The following is a 22,136-nucleotide window of genomic DNA, read 5'->3' on the forward strand; positions in this document are numbered from 1 at the left end:
CAGGCATTCTTCATGCTGGACACATTATTGTTGTTCAAATGTGCATTTTACACGTTCATAGGGAAAAAGTAATTTCTAAACTCAAAAACACTGCTGAAACTTGCGTTCAGTAGTTTTCGTTGAGATTATTTCTTTTTACTTTTTTTTATTTTTTTGGTCTGAGCACCACACCAATACTCTGTAATTTGTATCCCCTTGCTTTGTGTTTTATCACAGATTATATTTATGAAGATGTTATGTTTATCAAACTGGTTAGTCACAAATAAATGCTTCCGTTGTGCTGACAGCAGTTATTGGGAAATTAAACTGGGTTTGTGCCTGCCAACTTTTGGTTTTCACTACAGAGGCAGAAATACCCCAACCCATTGCCCAACCCATCCCATGGCCAAACACATATTATAGCGCTTCTTTTTTTATAAGTAATTGCAAAAAGTCATCGATTAACAAGTTTTGCATATTTTATTTATTGTTTGGGTTAAATTCAACCTTAAACACATGAAAAGAAACAATAATATATCGATACACATTATTACATGTTCCATATAACGTCTCAGCAACGGTCTGTCAACCTGCTGAGCTACCCCAGTAGCCATCTAATATAGAGCGAGTCTATGCATCCCTTGATGTACTAAAATCACTGCATTACCAACAGTACTTTGGGTGCACCGCTGCCATAGAAGTGATTTAAAGTGGAATTCATGTATATCGTCCTGCTGTGGGAGCCAGGCCTTCGCCTGCATGGGGCACCATATGCTGCAGAGAAGCTAGGGTCCCTCGTGTCTGCCATGGCAGCCGCAGCAGTCTGCTGCTACGTCAGCGATGTCGCCGAACTGCAGTAAAAGCTACATGGCTATTACTCGATATTTGCGAAAGTAAGCTCGGTGAGTTAAGAACTACCGTGTCGGATTCTATGTAAGATATGTAGATGAATTATTGGCATGCCAGCAGGCTGGACTTCTCAACTATTCTAGGCAGGGAATAGAAAGGGTAAAAAATAACAAGCTGATGCTTTTTCTCTCACTCTATTATTTGTTTGTCTCAGTGACTGAATATGAGTCACGTTTTCAGGTATGTGCTCTGACTGTTCTTGTTCACTCTGGCAGCTGGGGTGGACTGGCCTATAGGGAACTTTGGAGTTTTCCTGGTAGGGCCCTGCACCCTAGGTCCCTTTTTGTGTGCGGGGGAGGACGAGAGTAGTGCGCAAATATTGGTAGGGTCAATCTGGTACGTCTATAATATTTTTTTTATTGTACTATCAATTGCAGGAACACACATTGGCTTTATCATCCCATCTTGGAAGCAAAGTCCACAGCAGCCTTGGCACCATAAAAAATCCTGAAATCTGTAGTAAGATTTGCCGACGATAAGAATGCCTTTTTTTAAAACTACTGCATTTTGCTGTGAGTGATGGTGGGACAATTTTAAAGGTATAATTAGGAGTCACAGTCGGGGATTTATGGCGATTTATGTGGGAGTTGCATGCACTGTGTACTCACACTGGTTTCCCAGCCTTCTGTCCTGTTTACTAGCTGATGCCTAACACCCAAGAGCTGGTTTTAACGCCTGCTCATCTAATCTTAATTTTGAAGTCTCAGGTAGACTCATGTATCCTTGGCTAACTGTTTGCTGTTTGTTTTCATTGCAGCAGCAACCAAGCATCGGTGTGTTAGCCTAACCACCTGTGGCCCATCAAGAAAAATCCAAATCCAGTGCAGCACTTGACCCAGTCACGCAGGCAGGTAAGGATTTCTTTTCCCTATGTAACATTTGTTGAGTAGAAGTACTGAAGGTTTATATTGGCCCTGTGCATTGTGCATCCAGGGGTGGTTTTCGCTGCTTGACCGAGTCCAGGACCACACTTCAACAAAAAATTAGAGCTAGAACTTCACAATCTGAATAGGGAGTCTTCTGAGATTTGTATCAATGTGGTGTTTTTTTTTTATCCAACCAGTATTTCTGACCCATTTTTTCAGAGTTTTTTTCCTCCAAGCTGTTCACATGGTTTCTTTTGGGGACTTTAAAAAAAAATATTTTTCCCCCAGCCTTTTCATGTGGTTCGTTTTAGATCTTTGCATGCAATGTTTGCTATTTTAAATCTTTTGAAGCATTTTTAAGTTTTGAAAACTTGAAATGCTTTTTTAAAAAGGAATGTGACTTTTTGCCATGTTTTCACAGATTCAGGCTCCTTTTTTAGATGGGTCTATGGTACTAGGTGAAAAGATCTTTTTAACTGTACCGATTGGGGGTGGAGGTGGTCATTTTAGAAAGACTGCTCCATAACCGCAGAGAGCGGTCTTTCTAAATCAAACTATCATGATTGTCAAACCCCTGCCGCACACGAGTGCGCGCACGGGCTGACAGGTGCTGTAAGCCCCAGCAGAGTCGCTGCAGGAGGCAGAGGTGAGTTTTGGACTGTGTATGTGTGTGTGTGTATGTGTGTATATGTGAGTAGGGTGCGTGTGTTGATTGGGGTGATGAGAAAATTGGGAGTTCGAGGGTTATCCACCCCCCGATTGACAAGTTAATGAGCGGGTGGGGAAAGAGTGGAGCAGTATGTGATATTTCTGCATTTTAAAGCCAATGCAAAAACGGCCAAAAAAAACGGTCTTTTTTGTGTTCGGGCTTTAAAATGCAGAAATATCACATAGAACTGGCTTGTTTCATAGTACCCACAGATGGTATGAATCTGAAATCAAAAGCATAAAGAGTGGTGGAAACAGACAAAAGAAATGCAAAAACACTGAAATATATGTCTCTTATTTGGTCTTTGGAATCACATGGATCAGAGTTGCTGGACAAGCTGCAGTGTGTGGTTTGAGGCACTACATTAGCAAGCCTGAAGCCAACATAATTAAGGCGGCATTTGGAAACAAAACAGGACGATTTACCAACAAAGTCCAAGGATTTGTTTGTACGGCAGTTGCAAGGCATGCAGAAGGACACTGTTAAAAATGTGGCCTCAGTACCTGTAAACACTTTGAAAGCTTCTTACCAAATTATCTGGGCAAAAACAAAAATCCCTTTACCGATGCTGAGAAAGTAATTCTGCCAACAATTCTCGCTGTCAGCCAGGTAATGCTTATTGACGGTGCAGCCGAGAAATGCAAAAGTATCCCTATGTCTGACAACACAATTTTCCGCCACATCACTGACCTGTCCTCTGATATCAGTACATAATTGACATTGCGCTTGAAACAGTTTGCCCTACAGTTGGATGAGGCCACTGACATTTCAAAGACGCACATTTGATTGTGAGGTGCTGCTGTGGAAAAGAAATATTGGAGAAATATTTTGTAAACCAATTCAGGGCAGAACAACTGCAGTGTGTTGGTATTTGCATGGATGGTGCTTCTTCAATGTGTGGTGCTAGAGCTGGGTTGAAAGCAAAAGTGTTGGCAGTAGCTCCACATATATTGTGGACACACGCTTTGCCTGTGCGCAGTATGGGCACTGGACTCTCAGGGGTGCTGACTTCTGTTGTAAAATTGTACATTTTAGTAAGATGCACTCAGCCCTCCAGATAAAGTGCGTATGGGGCCTTTTTATTTAGTTATTACATTGGATTACTCGCCCAAACCCGCGGGTATCACGACAGGGTTTTGCAAGAATACTTATAGACTTAATGGATACAAGAAATACAAGAATACTTACTATTTTAATGGTTACATGGTAGTGCAACAGGGTATTTTTTATTACATTTTTACACACAGAAAACTGCCCTTTTTAATTCCTCCTTGCGTACCACTTACACAGGCTATTTATGGCAGCACCCCTATAAATCATGGAGCTCACTGGTGACAGCCTGGCTAAAATCCACTCTTTACTTTAGTAATCAACACAGTTCCTGGAAAGAAGCAACAAGGATGAGTCCTAGTCTGTTTAGTTTTTTTAACACTCTCCTCTGTTAATGATTCTATTAAGATAATACTTTCTGAGTAATGTAAAAGGGAATTTGTTTTGTGTTCACTTTATTCAACTGCCTGCATTTTGTAGGTTACAGTGTTATATTAAGCATCTTGAATCATGAACATGCTTTTCACTTTGCTTTAGGACACAGGTAGTATTGTGTAAAATTAAAATAGTCTTAAACAAGAGCTGCATTTCTGCTTAATTGGCTTTAATTGAGGCAGCGCAGTTGCAGCAGCATGGGCACGTCATAATTTGTTTTCTTTTCATCACAGAAGCACACCAATTGCATAGCTAGGCATGTGGTCTCAACTTTAACTCCCTTTCTGATCACCCACCGCAAGCAGGTATAATGGATACAGGTAGAAGCAGTGCTATATATATTTTCAGTGGCACAGATTGTGCCTGTACTTCTCAACGTGATTGCTATACATTCGGACAAAGAAGCCTAATCTATCAACGGAGCTACTATACCGTATGCATGTCATCACACAATGCCAAATATCACAGCAGCGCTGATTGCATCATGCCCACATTTCTTAGCAGTACTGCTATGTTTTGGGACAGTACCTGAATTTCAGCACAAATATGTGTTGGCATTTTCTGCAGTGTGCTAAGGTACAGAGCAAGAACAGTATCTGAGCTCGTCCCACCAACCTCTGACAGTGTGAGAAGATGGCACTGCTATCATATACTTCAATACCTTCTACTTGTTCTTGAGATTTTCAAAACTTCTGCTTCTCCCATATCAGATTACTGAGTCCCACTGCCAAATATTCTAGCACATTTCAAAGCATCATTATGAATGTCCTGACTAATGTAGGATAATCCAAACAGGCTTGGAGCTTTTGACAAGCCATTTATGTCAGGCAGGCCTCACATGGAACTGCCAGTGCCCTAACCCTGTGTGCCTTTCAGTGTCCACAGCCTGTTGGGAAAGGCAGCTTAGTGGGACAATAACCCTGCTGCAGAGATTATTGTGTAACCTGTTAGTTTAAATCCTTGGTTAATGAGTCTGCATCTAAGATATGCATTTAAGAAGCAGGTAACATTCCATTGTAACACAGTTGACTTACCTTTCGACTTATCAAAAGGACTACTAAATGTTCAGTGATTCAGAACACATGCATTTCATCCGGGATGCTCTTATTTGTAATGGCGTATACATGTGATTGCTCAGAACACAACTCTTCAGGGCTGCTATGCTTGTAATGGCCCAGAACACACAAATCATCAGGGCTGCTATACCTGTGATTGCTCAGAACACAACTTTTCATGGTCGCTGTGCTTGTAACAGCTCAGAACACACACCTCATTGGGGCTGCTATATCTGGAATGGCTGAGAACAGACCCATCTCATTTGGGCTGCTATTCTTGTAATGGCTCAGAAGAAGCATATCCCATGAGGATTGCTATATGTGTAATGGCTCAGAACACACACCTCATCAGGACTGCTATACCTTTGATGGCTCAGAAGCAGAACACACACATCCCATGAGGACCACTATACTTGTAATGGCTCAGAACAGACCTCTCATATGGGCTGCTATACTTGTAATGGCTCAGAATACACACCTCACCCAGGCAGTTATACCTGCAATGGCACAGAGCCCACATCTCATATGGGCTCTTGTACTTGTAATGGCATACAGTATTGGTAAAGCATCTACATTAAAGCAAGTGCTGCATCTGGTCAGACAAACCTATAACTCTATAATTCCTGGCCTAATGGCTAAAACGTTTGCACACATCTAAAAAGGAGCACCCAATGGTAAAGCTGCACTAGATTTTTAAATAGAAAAGGCTTTTACAGCTTTTTGGATATTTATTGGTGCTACGTTAAAAGACAAACAGAAAAACAGGAGAGGAAGAGCAACTCTGAAACTAAGCAATACAGAAGTACAAAGGTGTGGTGGGGAGGGGAGGCGAAGAGACAGAGAACATACTAGACAATCCAAAACAGGAATTCGAGCAAAAGGGAGAGAGAGCAATGAGCTACATGATAGGACAACAATGGAGAAGGGAAACAGACTTAATAATCGGACAAATAAGCAATCGGCGTGAGGGATAGAAGCAGAGCAAAAGAGACATTTGGAAACAGTAAAATAAAACACAGATCAACAGCAGATTGGGAGAGATGGAAATAGAAAAGCAAGACTAGTGAAGGGCAGGCCAATAGTATAAGAGACAGTGCAAGAAAGATAATCACAGGAGTAGCAACCACAACCGAGAAAATTACAAAACAGATATAGCCAGAGTAATGACCCGAGAGAGGAATAGGAGTTATATTAACCGATACAGTGAGATATAGGAGGGAAAAAGCAACAATAGATTGCAAAGATGGGAGATCCAGAGTGACAGAGAAACAGACGGCAATATGTGGCATCGCAACACTTAAGGGTGAAAGGCAGAGCATCAGAAAGTGAGAGATGGGGGAACAAAGTAGCAAAGGGAAGGAGAGCTGGAGCAAAAACATGGAGTGGCTGTCAAGCAGGTAGTGGCAGGCAGCAACAGTAGGCCCAAGAGGCAGATAATTGATTCTGGTAGAGTGAGGGACTTTATTTATGAATCACCCGATGTAACTAGCTGGCATCTGTAGTAGCACTTTACAGAATTTGTGCCCAAGTATCATGGAGATTGGGTAGTATGCATCTACAAAGTTCTTGTGTGGGGAAAATGTTTTCCACAAGGGCATACATTATTTAGAACCACTTTGAAATACAGCTGTTTTGTAGCTTATGTTTTCAAACAATTTTAATTTTACGCACACATTGGATAGTTGTCAGACACTTTTTACTTTCTTGCGAAGGAGGAAAATCATTTTTACTCTCTTGAAATGGGATTTACTGTCTAATTCTAAAAGTTGGGAGTAAAATACTCTCACTGCAAAATCCTATCTGGAGCACTGGATGCACTGCACAAGAGCCCGTCTTTGCCACATTATGTGCAGAAATGGGAGCTGAACATGATGCTTTGTTGTTTCACACAGAGGTCCGGTGGCTCTCCAGGGGGAAGGGTTTTAAATCGCGTTTAAGAACTCTGGAACAAAATTAGACACTTTCTCCTGGGATTAGACCAGCCGAAAGAAGAGCCTCTGTGATTCACATTGGCCTGTACTGTTAGCTTACTATGGTGACCTCTTTGAAAAGCTACATTTTCTAAACCTCTCCCTGCAAGGCACAGAAAGGAAACAACATAATTGGCTATAAACACAAACATATCAGCATTCAATAAGAAGCTGGAGCTTTAGAGGAGGAGGGTTGATGTCTGCATTCCGATGCGTTTCCATTAGTAACAGATGCTCTTGAGGTATGAAGTACGATCTTTAATGTGTTGCTGAACTAATAGGAAACCATCTCAGAACCAGTCTCAAAGTACTTTCTAGAGGACAATTTTAGCATCAATGACTGAGTGGTTCAGCCTTTCCTAGCAGATGTAGGGGCCCACCTCCTAATACACCCCAAGGAGGAACCAATGGAGCTTAAAAGTGACCGCCGACTAGAGAGCCAATTCAAAAAATGTTGTTGGTTGGATTTTGACAAAATGCAGAGTTTCCAACTTTATCCAAATGCACTGTTACCTTTCAGCAACTCGTACCTTTTGTGAGATTGGATTCTCAGCACTAAAGACTAAATATCGGTCAAAGCTGCAAGAGAGCCAACCACAAGTTATTGCAAAATTTGAAACCAATAGTGACAGGCTGGCTGCTGAAAGACATGCCCACCCTTCACACTAGTTCTCCAGTATGCCACTGTCCAACTTGCAAGTGTCTGCATTGATAGTAATCACGTTGTTGTACTTAAGAAACAAATTGTTACATGTCAAACGTTACTGTAGGAAATAAATATGCAACACTGCTTTTAGTCAAGTCCTCTGTAGCAAAAAATTCAGAATGCTGTGTTTACAAATATTTGCCCTCTAATCTAATTTGAGTTATTGAAAGTATTGATTTTCAGAGAATTTGGTGTTTGGCACCCACACCTCCATTTGGGGAACCATTCTACACCAGCGGGCAATAACCATTCGCAACCGATTTGGAGTCCATGAAGCCAGGTAACTTTTTTCTTTGGGGGGCTCTGGGCCAACACAAGTTTGAAGACCACCGCTGTAGAGTGACTACTGTAGAGTGACTATCTCATCAAGAAATTATGTGTTAAAAGACAAAAAAACGTAATTGCTAACTTGCTAGCACCGCTATATGTTAACAATTGATTGCTAGTTTGGAAGAGCATTTAGACCCTCCCCGGTCCCTAGGGGGCAGTGCACATGTGGGCTTGAACGACAGAAGCGTAATGTACTAAACAAACCTTTGCAAAATCCCTGGTTGCTTGTTTAAAGTGGTCCATTATCCATGTGCTTGCTGTGCCCTTGTGTTTGATGTTGCAATGTGTACGGTACGGGGCTTTACAACTCATACACATGACCACGCCTTCAGTGGGTACGAGCAAAATCATTCCAGTGCTTTACTGTGAAGGAAAGAGTTGCATGGGCCCAGCGATGCTCAAGGTTTGACTCGGTCGTCTTGTTGCATAGCCCCTGTGAGAATGTCTATTGTATATAAAGGGCAAAGCGCTTTCGATAAGTTGCCCAGACAGCTGCATGCTGGTGCACAGACGCCCGCTGGCATAGAATTCCCTTGTTGGGATTGTTAATGTGTAGCTTGTGGGAAGCGTGTGTTACTTTTGCCGCATCTTTAATATTTCTAAATTCTGAAGCAGGGTCCCAAGTGGGAAAGTTTTGTTTGGCTGGCATGAAAGCTGGCTAAGGTGGTGTGTGGCAGACTGTTTGAGCTACTGTGTGGTATGGGGTGAACTGCACAAGCCATCAGCTGAAGTCTCAGGCTGGGAATGGTTGAAATGCCCTGTTGAATGCGTTATTCCTACATTCCTGCTTCTGGGCACAGGGCGCTTTGGGCTTTACTTTACAAAAGCTCCAATTAGATTTGCTGTTGTGATTCTGTGCACAGAGAATGGTTGCAGATATTGGCCATCCAAGCTCTCATTAAGAAGGTAGAGAAAAGGGCTCCTCTAACCAACAGTGGACAGATGCCCCCCCTCCTATTTTTCTTAACAATGCTTGCAACCTGATCATTGCTTTCACTTACGCCATTGACACCAGCCAACAAAAAAAGTGGCATCCATTAATTGTCCAGCAACTGGATTTGCTTTAAAGGAGATTCTCGACCCCCTGAGTGCCCCCACCTCCACACCCCCGTTTGAAGCTGGGGAAGATTGATTACAGTATGTGCATCAGTTTGAGATTTGTGTAATGTGAAAAGTGTATAGGACAGGTACTCTGTTGTTAAGTTCAAGGTCCGCGCACCCCCAAAGAGGTTCTGTAAAGCTGCCCCCCATAAAAGAGAACTGTTTGGCATTCAAAGACTGTCATTTTGTATTGTAATCCTTTTGAATATTATTTGTTCACTGCTGCAAGTTACGGATGCCATACCTGTGAGGCAGAGCTTTTTATGCCATTTATTTTAAAGGCTTGTTTACCCCAGTTTTCCCTTGCCTTTTTTGGCTCATAGTAGGGCTAGTTGTGCCAGCCTTTATGCGCGGGGACAGTTTTCTAATTCCCCCATGACTCCTGCTCTACTCCATCTACGTTTGGTTTGTTCAAAACTTTGGGGAAATTGCTACATAATTTAATATAGACAAATATAACTTTCAGGGACTGGGGATTACTGCATGTTCTAGTTATTACATTCTCTATTTAGGGGAGGTTCCCGGAGGGATTTTATTGCCCCTTCAGTGTAGTGTTTTTCCAACCACTTGACATCAGCAGTTAATTGAAGATAGTTTGCCTGTACACTTATTGAATGCTTGCTAGGGCTAGTGATCCATGTCATTAATTTTGAAAATATCTTTTTGATCTGGGGGGAATGATTTTTATGGTGATGGTTTCCCCCCATCCCTCTCTAATGATGGGACCAGTTAATTCTCGTTAGATGTTGTGGAGCTTGGAACTATGTTCTTGCTTTTCCGGATTTTTCAGCAGCCTTGTGTATCAGAGGACTGGCGGGGTAGCAGGAGTTTTCTGACCTAGGCGTGAAAGGAGTGCTGTTAATTGCTTTGCTATTTGAAAGTGGGAAGTCACTTTATTCTCTTAAGGCAGTGGTCTTCAAGCCTTTTTATCCAGAGGCCCCCCTTGATGAAAATATAGTTTCTGCTCCCCACCACAAATGCTTATATTTTCTATTCAAAACGGTCACCATAATCCTTCAAGCCCCCACCACGGAAGATCCTTCAGTCCACCAAGTTTGAAGGCCACTGCCTTAAGGCACCCTACCTGTTCAGCATACAGAGGCCCCCTTTTCGTGGGTGGGGCGACTCCTTCCCAGTTCCACACAATGGGCCTCATTACAAGTCTGGCGGTAACCGCGGTGGTAAAACCGCCTGGTTACCGCCGGACTCGTATTACCATTCCGCCTCTGTGATTCCCGGAATTACGGGGGCATTACAACCCCTGTTTTCCGGGAATCACGGAGGCAGAATGGTGTTAATCCTATGGGACTCGATGGGAATGGGGATCACGGAAACACCGGCAGCATCTCGTAATGCTGCCGGTGTTTCCTCGTCAGACCTGGTGGGAACATCACCTCCCGCCTGCAGGAGTCGGGATCAGGCGGTCCGGAAACAACGGTGGCGGCGGGTTTACCGCCACCGTTATTTCCGGACCGCCTGAGTTGTAATGAGGCCCAATTACTGTTCTACTGATGTGGCTGATCGCTTTCAAACCATCACCAAGTAGGGGATACATGCTCCTACTGGCTGCCCCCTTTGGCTTTAATGCTGTGGCTGCTCCAGTGCCCCCACAATGTTTCACACAAATAGGTCCATGCCTTCCTCAGATAGGTGCACCCGACCCTCTAAGTAATACGTTTTCTACATGTATCGGGCTGTGGCGCATGTGTGTGTGAGAAACCGTGCCTCTGCAAAATGGACCCATGGCTTGGTTTTAGTTTTTTACAGGAATTTTCCATTGCTATGAGCGCTGCACTAGTTCAGCTGTAATGCATAATTAATGGCACAGTAGCAATATTTATTGGGGTGGGGGAAGACTTCTAACCCTTCTGGACGTTTATTAGCAAAGGCCTTCCTGCTAAGGTGTAATATTTACTTTCTGTTCCCCCCATTAAAGATCGCTTTGGTCATGGGTTCTGTCCCTGCATACCCTCCTACTTCTGGTCCCTATAATTTCCTGTACATGTTGCTGTCTGCAAACTTGGGACTCTCTATGGTTGATAGTTACATTTAAGAAACTGAAACAGGTCTTTTAAAGGTCACACACAAAAGGACTGCAGCATTTTAGGCACAAGAACTCTGCAGTTAAGAACGTATTGCCTCTCCAGAACACCCACCTCTAATTTTATTAGCGAGCCGATGCAACTAGTTAAAGCCCCAATGAGTGAAGTCTTGGAGGAAGTTACTAAGCACCAAGAGACGCTTCACTCCCAAATCAGGACACATCAGGCAGGAACATCAATAGCAAGCCCACTATAAATTGATGCTTTTGGGTACAGACCTGGTTCACAAATACTTGGTGCATACTAAATTTACTTTTTTATTTTTTTATTAGGCAATAACTTATATTGTGGCACCCTTTAATGTACTTTCCTTTGATTCCGACAATTCTCTTTGTATTTGAAAGGATGGGGAATTTGAGCCTATGGCAATTCCCGTTGAAGTTAATTGTGAATGGATAATAGGGGGTCTCGAAGAAAGTAGAAGAGAAATAGGTGAAGACAAGGATTTCAGGGCAGTCATGCTTTTCTAGTCGGGTAAGCAAAGTATTTTTTTTTGTTCATCGATTTGATGTTGGGTGGTGGAGTGTACATCTGACGTCCCTTCGTGGAGGCATTCCCTTTTTTCACACATAAATGCTGCACAATGCCCACCACGCTTTTACAGCATCTCTATCCTCTAGAGTAACTCTCTAAAGTATAGATGGTCTACTGATTTCTCTTATGTTATTGGCAAAGTGCTATGGGTTGACCGTAGTCCAGGATCATAGTATGTGTGCAGCTAGACTGAGTTGTGGGTAGCAGCATGGGGCGGCAGGGAGTGGGGAGGGAGGAAGGGAACGTGCCAAAGAGAGCAAGAATAAGCAAAAATCCAAGGGGACGGATAAAATCGCCCTTAAGGGGAGCCACTTACCCCAGTGTACAGCTCAAGCTAAATGTTTGTTGTATTGGCAGTCACATAATGAAGTTTCAACTCACCTTTTTCATATCCGCAGCCAAGAAAGCATATTAAGAGACAGACAACATTTGACGAAATATTGAAAACCTATTGTGATGCAGAGGGACTAATTGAGGCTTTAAAAAGAAAGGTAGAGGAGTAAAAGCAGCTACTGGTGGAATCTGGAGTGAACTACAAGAAGAAGATGCAGTGAAAAAAACAAGATAATTATATTGTGAAAGCTTATGGGTGGAAACTGACTATTCCAAAACGTATTAATGGCTGTTCACAAAAGCTGGAAAACGTAAGTCTTTTGGCAGGGATGGCTAGTGTTCTTCATTCCTTCCTCAGAGCCTGCCCCTTACTTCACCTGGACAATTGAAAGATTAAATCGGCAGATGTAATGTTGCAGTTCCCAAGGATGTAGCTGTGCAACAATTACTAATTATTTGACTATAAAGTAACAGTCAATTGTTTGCTACAAAGGTTTTGTCAGACAGATCTAATTTGACAAGCTCAATTCTATCACCATGTCTTCTCAACAGTGTGTCCTTGTTACAGTATGATGGTCATGCCTGTTTGGACAGGGAAGTGACACCTAAACGTTCCCACGCACCTGTGCAATCATTCAGATTACGGTCTAAAGAATAACAAAAACAATAGAATTGGAACATCCCCACAACAGAGTTTGGTTGCTACGTCAGCCCCTGCTACTACTTGACAACGTAATTGTAGCTCATATGCTGCTATGTGAAACTGAAGATGCAAGTGCTTTTGTGTGTAGAACTATGTAGTTTATCTGGTGAAATTGTAGGTTGGTGCCAAACTTGTAAATGGTACATGTCTTTGTGCTATTTTGATTTCTGTTGGGGGGGAGGGGAGTTCCTCTAATGTTTTCTTGGGTGTTTTGAATGGTTGAACTAACTGCTAGCTGCTCATACTGATATTGGGTGAAGTGATCGGCAGTCTGTCATGCAGGTAATGGATTCTGTTTAGGTCACTGAAAGTGTGTATTTTAGTAAAGTGATTTGTAATTGTGGGAGTTTATTGGGTGTGATGCCATGTTAGCAAGAGGTGAGAACTGAAATGAGGGATGTTACAGGCTGATTCATGACAGTGTGGGCTGGATTTGTAGTTTTGTATACTAAATCAGCGAACTTAAAGGAATGGTTCGGTCAAAATTTTTATTGTCCCTACGGGTCGGCCATGTGTTTTAAAGCCTAAGTCGCTCGATTTTAGAAAAAGTTCCTATGGACCTTACACGAGTTTTCGTCCATTAAACGCACGCGAAAACAGGCATAAGGGCGCTGCCATTTTGTGATAATCCTATCAGTTGCCCTATCGCCCTGGCTGACCTGCTTTTGCGGCACTAAATCATATCCCCCGCCCCTGAGCCTGTCATCAGCAGACGCGTACCACCCATTTCACAACGCCAAAGCACGTCTCGTGTCAACATTCGCTGCGCTTCAGCAACTGACGTGTCGCCATGGAAATGGTAGGACGCCTCTTTCCTCAATAAGTATAAACAGACCGTTTCACAACACACAGCCGAAGATTTCCGATTCCATTCCTCTCTCTGTGTTACTTTGAATCTTCTGTGACTCGTTTCTGTGCTCTGGTCAGCTACCTTCGTTGCTTGTAGCCCGTCTGAACAGATACCAGTACCATCGCTATAAATTATTTGAGTTTGTTTAACACACAATGGCTACAATAATGCCCTACATGTACGAGCCCGAGTATACCGAGGAGGAACTACTGGAAAGGGAAACACGCGAAAAGGATGGGTCTTCGGACGGCAGTTGGGAGGACGATTCAACAGCTGGAGAGCCTGGACCTAGTCGCATGGACGGTGTTTCCACCTGGTGCACATGCAATCGGTGCGAGCTAATGCCAACCGAGGACGAGAACTGCTGCTGCTGTGAAAACTCGGGATGCGTTGCCTACATTTCGGAAGGCGAGCCACGACCGCAATGCATCACCGAGCTGGCAGACTTCAGGGAAGCCTGCCTCACACGGTCCGTGTTAAGGATAATGATGGTGCTTATGCAAGAACTTCGCGCAACTGTTCATCCTTGTAATCTGAGTAACGAGTAAGTATACTCTGCTTGTCATGCCACTCCTATTTCATGGTCTTCTACTATATCCAAAATTACATATACATATCATTATAACGCATGAAAGTTGTTCAATAGTGTGCAGTGTCTAGATAGTATTTGTCCAAGCAGAATGCCATTAGCTACAAGAATTGTCATTGACAACAAACGTTTATTAAACTTATCTTGGTCATTTAAAAACAGTTTGTTTCATTCCTTTTCACAGGCGGTACAGGCTGGTGGCCTATCGTTCCTTTACATGGTGGCTTCACGGGAGGCGTGGACACCGCGTTCGAAGAGTAATACCAGCCTGTGCCGTTAGTGCCATAAGAGAAACTTTCCCAATTGACAGCGGTCAGTACAGGGGATTTTCTCTCGCTGTGCTGCAACCTGACCTGTACAATGTGTAAAGTCTTGTATTTTTGTGTCATCAAAATAAGATACAAAATAAAACACCACATATATTTTACCAACGGTTGTTTCGATTTTTTAAATGAATCAAGTGTGTCTCCACTCAAGGATGGACGTCAGACATCTGTGCTCCGAATGGGTGAAGGTCAGGTCGCTGTGAAGCAGGGTGGTCACTATCTAAGCTATCATAATATATTCTCAATAATGCATGCACTAAATAACACTTGTTCAAAGTCTTTCAGTCAGTTATGTCTCTATAAAAGTCACACATATATCTATACTATCAATCAACATTGGATTATACAGGCCTTAGGTTAAGGGTCTTGACCACTATAATACAATGTTTGAAGTGTGGGTCTGCGCTCACAAGAATCTCCGGTATGTGGCATTTGTTATTGATAGGCAACGATATACTGCAGTAGGGGTCTAATGTTAGTTGGGGATCTGCTAGGTGGGCATGATGGCGTCAGTGGTCTGGCACATGAAGGGACACAGGGTCAGAATGGCAGTAAGTTTCCACTGGCGAGGGTGCGTGGGCAAGGACACGTTTGTGGAGATGAACGAGCTATGTGCTTAGTTCAGGCTGGTTCACATGCAGGACAGTGATCTCAGAGGAAGAGTGATGTGTTACATTTATTATCTGTTGCAAATACCTCTGGAGTTTTCCAGTCAGAGTGGGAACGTGGGTGAGGGCCATGTGCTCTGCGCAGTGAGGCCTGGTCACAAAGATGGAGTGGTAAGGGGGTACAAAAATGGATGCCCCGTGTCCTGCTCAGTGGTCCCATCTACGCGAATGTCAACCAAAGTTAACATCACATAAGGGCAAGGGGCGAACCCACTACTGGAGGCACTTGGTCCGAGTTTCTACTGAGAAGTAAAGGTTGAGAGGGGCCTGATGGCCCCTCGCTCCCACACACTTGCCTGCACGCCCACCGGCCCATCCATCCCACCCCCTCTATCAAAGGCGGTTCAAACCCGGGGATGAGCGCTGGCATGGGGGGCTGTCACGGGCGCAAACGGCCAAGGTGCCAAACAGCATGTACACTTCAAAAGGTATCCCACGCCCAGGGGCCATCGCTCACATGGCCTCCTCGGACCCCGTGTCTCCAGGCAGGCCTCCCCTGAAACAGGCCGCCCCCCTGCAATCCACATAAGTGTGTCTCCAGCACTCTTCCTGTGCCTTATCTGCACGCCCACCGGCCCATCCATCCCACCCCCCTCTATCAAAGGCGGTTTGCACCCGGGGATGAGCGCTGGCATGGGGGGCTGTCAGGGGCGCAAACGGTCAAGGTACCAAACAGCATGTACACTTCAAAAGGTATACCACGCCCAGGGGCCATCGCTCACATGACCTCCTCAGACCCTGTGTCTCCAGGCAGGTCTCCCTTGAGGCAGGCCGCCCCCCTGCAATCCACATAGGTGTGTCTCCATTCAGCAGTCTTCCTGTGCCTTATCTGCACGCCCACCGGCCCATCCATCCCACCCCCCTCTATCAAAGGTGGTTCGCACCTGGGGATGAGCGCTGGCATGGGGGGCTGTCACGGGCGCAAACGGCCAAGGTGCCAAACAGCATGTACACTTCAAAAGGTATCCCACGCCCAGGGGCCATCGCTCACATGGCCTCCTCAGACCCCGTGTCTCCAGGCAGGCCTCCCCGAGGCAGGCCGTCACCCTGCCATCCACATAATACCACAACATACACACGTCATTCATTCACGAACACACCCCTGGTTCTAATACTTTATAAACCACTTGATATGTCTCATGAGAACATCTTTGTGCTTTGCAAGTCAACTCCTGAACCTTCTACCTGAGAAGCACTGAGATCTATGCTAATCTGCTCGTCGTCGTGCTATCTGTGACCGCTTTGAGCAAACTCGTCAGTGTGCTACCTGTGGCCATCTACCTGTTCTCCTGCAACATACTGCTCGGCCTGCTGTATCCAACTGTTTGTTAGTCAAGGTAAGGCCATGTATCCCAGTCATATTTCGGTCATTTTTACATTTCTATCTATTTGCGATTACAGTACCCAATAGTGCTATGGTCATTGATCTCATTGCTATTGACTTGAGTTTCAATTGTTATGCTATCAATAGATCTATTTATTTTCATCTGTGTCAATTGTCATCGAATTGCATCCTTCGGGGGTCCAGTCTATAATGTAAGGATGTTTCCTTCTCGTGCAAGACAGAACATCCAAGGGACGAGTCACATTTCAGAGTTTAGTCACATCATTAAAATAATTTCTGTAACTTATGCAAATACTAAGCCGCACATGATGAACCGGTGTAGTTCCGGCGACCAAAACAAACCTTGCATTGAACATGGTATGGTTCGTTTACTTTTGTATGCCATTTTTATTCATCAAGGTTTTATAATAATCTTGATATTTACTTTTCAGAATTTTCAAAATGCCTACCTGTTCGATTAGCGGTTGCCCTTCGAAGACCCATGCTAAATCTGAAGGCACTACAATGCATGTATTCCCTAAAACTGTTGATCGAATAAGAGAATGGGTCAGACATTGCGGATATCCACGGAAGAGCTTGAAAGTAGAGTCCAGCAAGTCTTTGAGGACAAGAGGGGTGATCGATACCACATCTGCAGCCGGCACTTTCCTCGAACATGTACGCCACATCTTGGGTAACAAAGAAGAATAAACGGCGAACAACACGAAAATTGCTTGCAAACGCTATTCCAACTCTATTCGTCCACATTCCGCCACTGGTGAGTGAAGTGTCTGGATTTAGCTTTAGGCCTTGCGGTAGTGTGTAGGTAGCCGAATGGATTCATTGATATTTTAGGTGTTGTGTCCCTTGTAATACTTTCGATATTGATATGCATGTATAGCTTTTTGAATAATGACATTTATCAATAAACTATTTTTCGATTTTATAACCCCCAAAGGAAATCTATTTATGGGCACAGGGAACTGTGCTATATTGCGCATTTTCAATAGCATTATTCTCAAGTATTCTGTCGGTTTACATGGCAATTTTTTAATATTTGCATTTCATTATCAAACAATAATTTACCTTTACAACTGCTTGACTATCTACTGAATCTGAAGCAAGAACATTCTACATCCGTGACGTGCCCGCTGTTATCAACCACTTCTAGTGCGTATCAGGTAAAGATGTAAAGAAATCGGAGAAATAAGTCGATTAAATCTGATCATATTTAAATATTCCTTAATTCTTTTAGACAATGCATCATTTGTGGTTATCTCTTTATATGTACCTGTGCCGTCGACCCCAAGTGTGTGTTATGTTTACAATATTGAAAACCATAATAACACAAGTACTGTGTTTCAGGGAGTTGCTGATGCCTCCTCTCCAATACAATCATTCATGGCAGTCCATGCAGAGCCAGAGGTATGGATACTGACAGTTCCATGGAACTAGGTCATCAGAGTTCGAATACTTGTCGTTTGATTGTTCTACACAATGTTTAATTTGTGTTGAGCTATTGAGATGTACCTGTGTGTTTGTCCTCACGTGTGTTTTATGTTATCAATATTGTGATGCATAGTAATGAAAGTACTATGTTTCAGGGAGTCGATGGAGCCTCATTCCGTGCTGTCTATGCGGATACAGAAAATATAGTCGTTGCAGCGCAAGAAGAAGGGAAGAGATGCAGAAACAAATCGGAGCTACAGCGTGCAGATTTTGAAGGTCGAGTCAAGAAAGTTGCAAAGAAAAGAAACAAAAATAAGGTTAGTTACAAACAGTTCATAACTTTAGCATTTCTTTGTGCTGGGGACTATTTTACGTTTTTTCCAGTCAATTGTACTATACTTGATCTTGTGTCTAAACTGAACATCCCTTTTCCAATCTGTCCTGTAGTTACCCGTGGGTCTACGAACTATACATACACAGACAGTGAAGCGAATGAGAGATGTTGCTTGCCAGACCAGACGCCGCGTGTTGAGACTAGAGATGCTCATATCCAATGGCCAGAACATGAAATGAATGTGTCCGGAGAATCCAGTAAAGTTGTAATGGACCATTGCTACAGTGCGACTGCACCACCACAAGAAGATGATACTGAATGTATTGAGGATAGCTCGGAAGTAGTCGCAGATCAATTCACACAATCTACACCCACCAAAAAATTGCCACCAAAAAAGCTGTCGACAATGCTGTGTTCTCCCATCAATTTTGAAGTAACAGATGTTGAAATGACAGAGAATGAACCAGCAGCAGCATTCACCGACGCATCAGAACCTGATATCTGCGATATTTCTTTCAGTTGTGGTGAAATGTCCTCAACGATGCAGTCCGAAACAAGTGTTACACCTGATACCAGTCTAATGAAAGAGGGCAAATACATAGTATTCGACAGTTGTTTGATGGATATTATAAGTATGATGAAATGTGGGCATTCCGTCAGAGGGAAAGTATGTCGGAGGCCATTGATTCATGTGACTCGTCAAAAACAAGGCAGTAACGTCAAAATACATGCCACCTGTAGATTAAATCATACGTTCTCATGGTCTGCACAACCGATGCTGGGGAAGCTGCCAGCGGGCAATCTACTGTGTACAGCTGCATCACTTTTTAGTGGGTCCAGTTTTAGAAAGTTAGAGTCTTTCTTTCAGTTTGTGGGACTTCATTTCATTTCTAAAACGCAGTACTACAAATACCAACATGATTATCTGTTTCCGGCCATTAGTGATGCTTGGAAAATTGAACAATTGTCTCTAGCAAGTACATTCGAAGGGAAACGATTCAGGCTAGCCGGCGACAGACAGTGCGACAGCCCTGGATTTTCTGCCAAGTACTGCACCTACCACTTTCAGGACATGGATAGTAAGAAAATTGTGAGTTCGGTGTTCGTGCAGGTAACACAATGTACATCCTCAGTGGCCATGGAGAAGCTAGGATTTATAAAATCAGTGGAATATCTACAATCGAGGGGAATGCACATCGACCTCATAGCCACGGACAGACACGTTTCAATTGCCAAGACAATGAGAGAGCAGTTCCCACATATTAAACATCAATTTGATGTATGGCATCTTGCTAAATCAATCAATAAGAAAATCTTGGCTGCAGGGAAAAAAAAGGTTTGGAAAGTATTTCACAGTGGTCCCAGTCTATCAGCAACCATCTTTGGTGGAGATCCAAAACTTGTGAATGGTCAGTGGAAATACTACTTGAAAAATGGCAGTCACTGATGCACCACTGTACCAACGTTCACCGCTGGTCAGAAAACCTACATTTCCACCAATGTGAACATGGCCCTTTGTCCCCAGAGGAGGCAAGGAAGAAGAAGTGGTTGATTCCATCTTCACCGAAAAACAAGGCCATTGAGAAGATTGTTTTCGATAAAACTCTATCAAGAGATTTGAGGGGACTGACAGAATTCTGTCACACAGGAGGTTTGGAGGTGTTCCACAATATGTGCCTAAAGTACAGGACAAAGTGCTTGCATTTCAGCATACAGGGCATGAAACATAGGACTCTACTTGTGGTCTTGGCCCATAACGAGAATCTCAGCCGTGAACAATCTAGGACTACGGGTAATGTAAGGATGCCTTGCTACACTAAGGTGTTTTCTAAAAGAAGTAATCAATGGGTCATCAAACCAGTCTATGAGGAAATGGAGTTTGACTTTGTAAAAAGCCTTATTGTTGCTGTACTCGAGAAGCACAGATATGAAATTTTGAACGTTGCTGTGCAGAGCACTGATGCATTGCCACCGAACATTGCCACTGTGCCATGTCCACCCAAAGCAGAGCTGGTTGTGAAGTACAAATCCTGGTTTAAATAATTGTAATATGATTGTCTTTTGTAAATAAATGTTATTGTACAGTGTATATACAAAGTATGCTAACCCTAACCCCTCCCTTCTTCATCCTGGGTGGCGAACAACCTGGGTGTCATGTTTGACTTCTCTCTCTATTCACCTCATATCGCTGACCTTGTCAGTATGTGTATGTATATATTTTTGTTGCTGTAACTAAGTTTCGCAAGGCTTGCGTATTGCAAATAATAAAACAAACAATAAATCTCACTTTCAACTCAACTCCTCGGGTACGTTATACTTTCCCCGACCTTCCCCCAAAAAGTCAATGTCTCCATAGTTATGGTTCTCTAGGGCTGAAAAGCTTGCGGACAACAAGGACAAAATTGTGGGCCTCAGAACGCGCCAAGCGAGCCGTTGCAGATGGGAGAGAAGCCAGTTCACATTTGCACATTGAGTCCTAGTACATAGATGGATTCGAAAATTCAAGTTCTCACAGATGGCTTTACTACGGGATGTTGCAAAGTAAGAATGTATGCTCCTTTAGAGTGAAGGTCAGCGGCTTTGATTTTCAGCTGGCGGCCTGAAGAGGCCCACAACTCACACTGGCAGTATAAGGTTCTATTGTTTTTTGACCTTGAGAGACAGGGACCATGCCAAAAGGACTTCATTTGAAGGAGGGGTGCAATAACGTAAAAGACGATAAGGCAGAAAATTCTGAAACTAGACCGAGTTTCATGTTAGTTCAGTATACGAAAAATCGTTGTCAAGAGCACAGTGGGATTTACGGACTGCATTACGCCGAGACACAACGGAAATTGCAAATATAATGTAAGTAACTCTTTAGACGCTTTTATACCGGAATGAAGAATTAATGAATGAATTAATGAATGAAGAGCAAGTAAAACGTTTGTGGGATCGTCTTTGTACCGGGCACATGGGCATGCAGGTCCACATTCCACACGTATGTAGACAAACAGTCGTTTCTCATTGTGTGTTAACCTCGATTTATTTCGTTAGTTTTTGCATTGATTTTAGAGCCGAACATACGCAATTGCACTATCCTTGAAAGCAAATTATTTCAGATCGGCCATAATAAATAAAATGAATAATATTAATAAAGATCGGCTGGCGAGACTAATTATAATTTTTATGTTTTCAAAACAGGTATATCCTACCCTACAGCTACTGCCACCAGTTTCAGACCCCGGCAGATGGTTTCTTCAACCGCCAGCTGCAGCTTATCGTAAACAACTGCACCACTTCGACGATTTTATGGGACGATCGCCAATGGCCCATATGCCCTTACGCGGTACTCGCGGCTAGAAGCAACATATCAACCTTTACGCTGGCCTAGTGCCTAGTTGATGGAACAGCCTTGCGGTTCACCGTGCGACCAAAGTGCTTCTTTTAACGAAAACCAACACCCTGTGTACCATAAAGTAACAGCGCGTGACTCACGATAAAACGGAACAGGATTTGCGGATAGAGAGAAAAGAAAAAATTGACATTCCAGTTTAATATGCCAATTGCTGGATATTCTATAAACATTTAATGTTAAATAAATGTACTTTACCAAATGTACCGTGTTGCTGTTTGATTTGAATGTACAGTTTCATATTCCGAATTGTGGCGCGCTGTGTTGTGAGTTGATCTGTGTTGGTTTCCGGGTTCTGTGTGAAGTCGCGTAGAAGACGACTGGGCGCGTTTGCCTACGCAGCACAGTAACGTCACGGAGAGAGGCGGGGAATATGAATGTTTTGATAATGTCAGGCTCAGGGGCGGGGGATATGATTTA

At 43.3% G+C, this 22,136-nt stretch overlaps 1 long non-coding RNA gene across 1 annotated transcript; it reads left to right on the plus strand.

The window, feature by feature from the left end:
- The first annotated feature begins 1,645 nt into the window (after nt 1-1,645).
- LOC138525587 (uncharacterized) lies at nt 1,646-11,688 on the plus strand. Its single transcript, XR_011283373.1, has 3 exons — nt 1,646-1,739; nt 7,850-7,959; nt 11,557-11,688. It is a non-coding gene; the product is annotated as an uncharacterized lncRNA (long non-coding RNA).
- Nucleotides 11,689-22,136: the final 10,448 nt, after the last annotated feature.

The sequence above is a fragment of the Ambystoma mexicanum genome, chromosome 7p, assembly GCF_040938575.1.
Source record: "Ambystoma mexicanum isolate Mex_15411 chromosome 7p, UKY_AmexF1_1, whole genome shotgun sequence".
In the NCBI taxonomy this organism is placed as follows: domain Eukaryota; kingdom Metazoa; phylum Chordata; class Amphibia; order Caudata; family Ambystomatidae; genus Ambystoma; species Ambystoma mexicanum.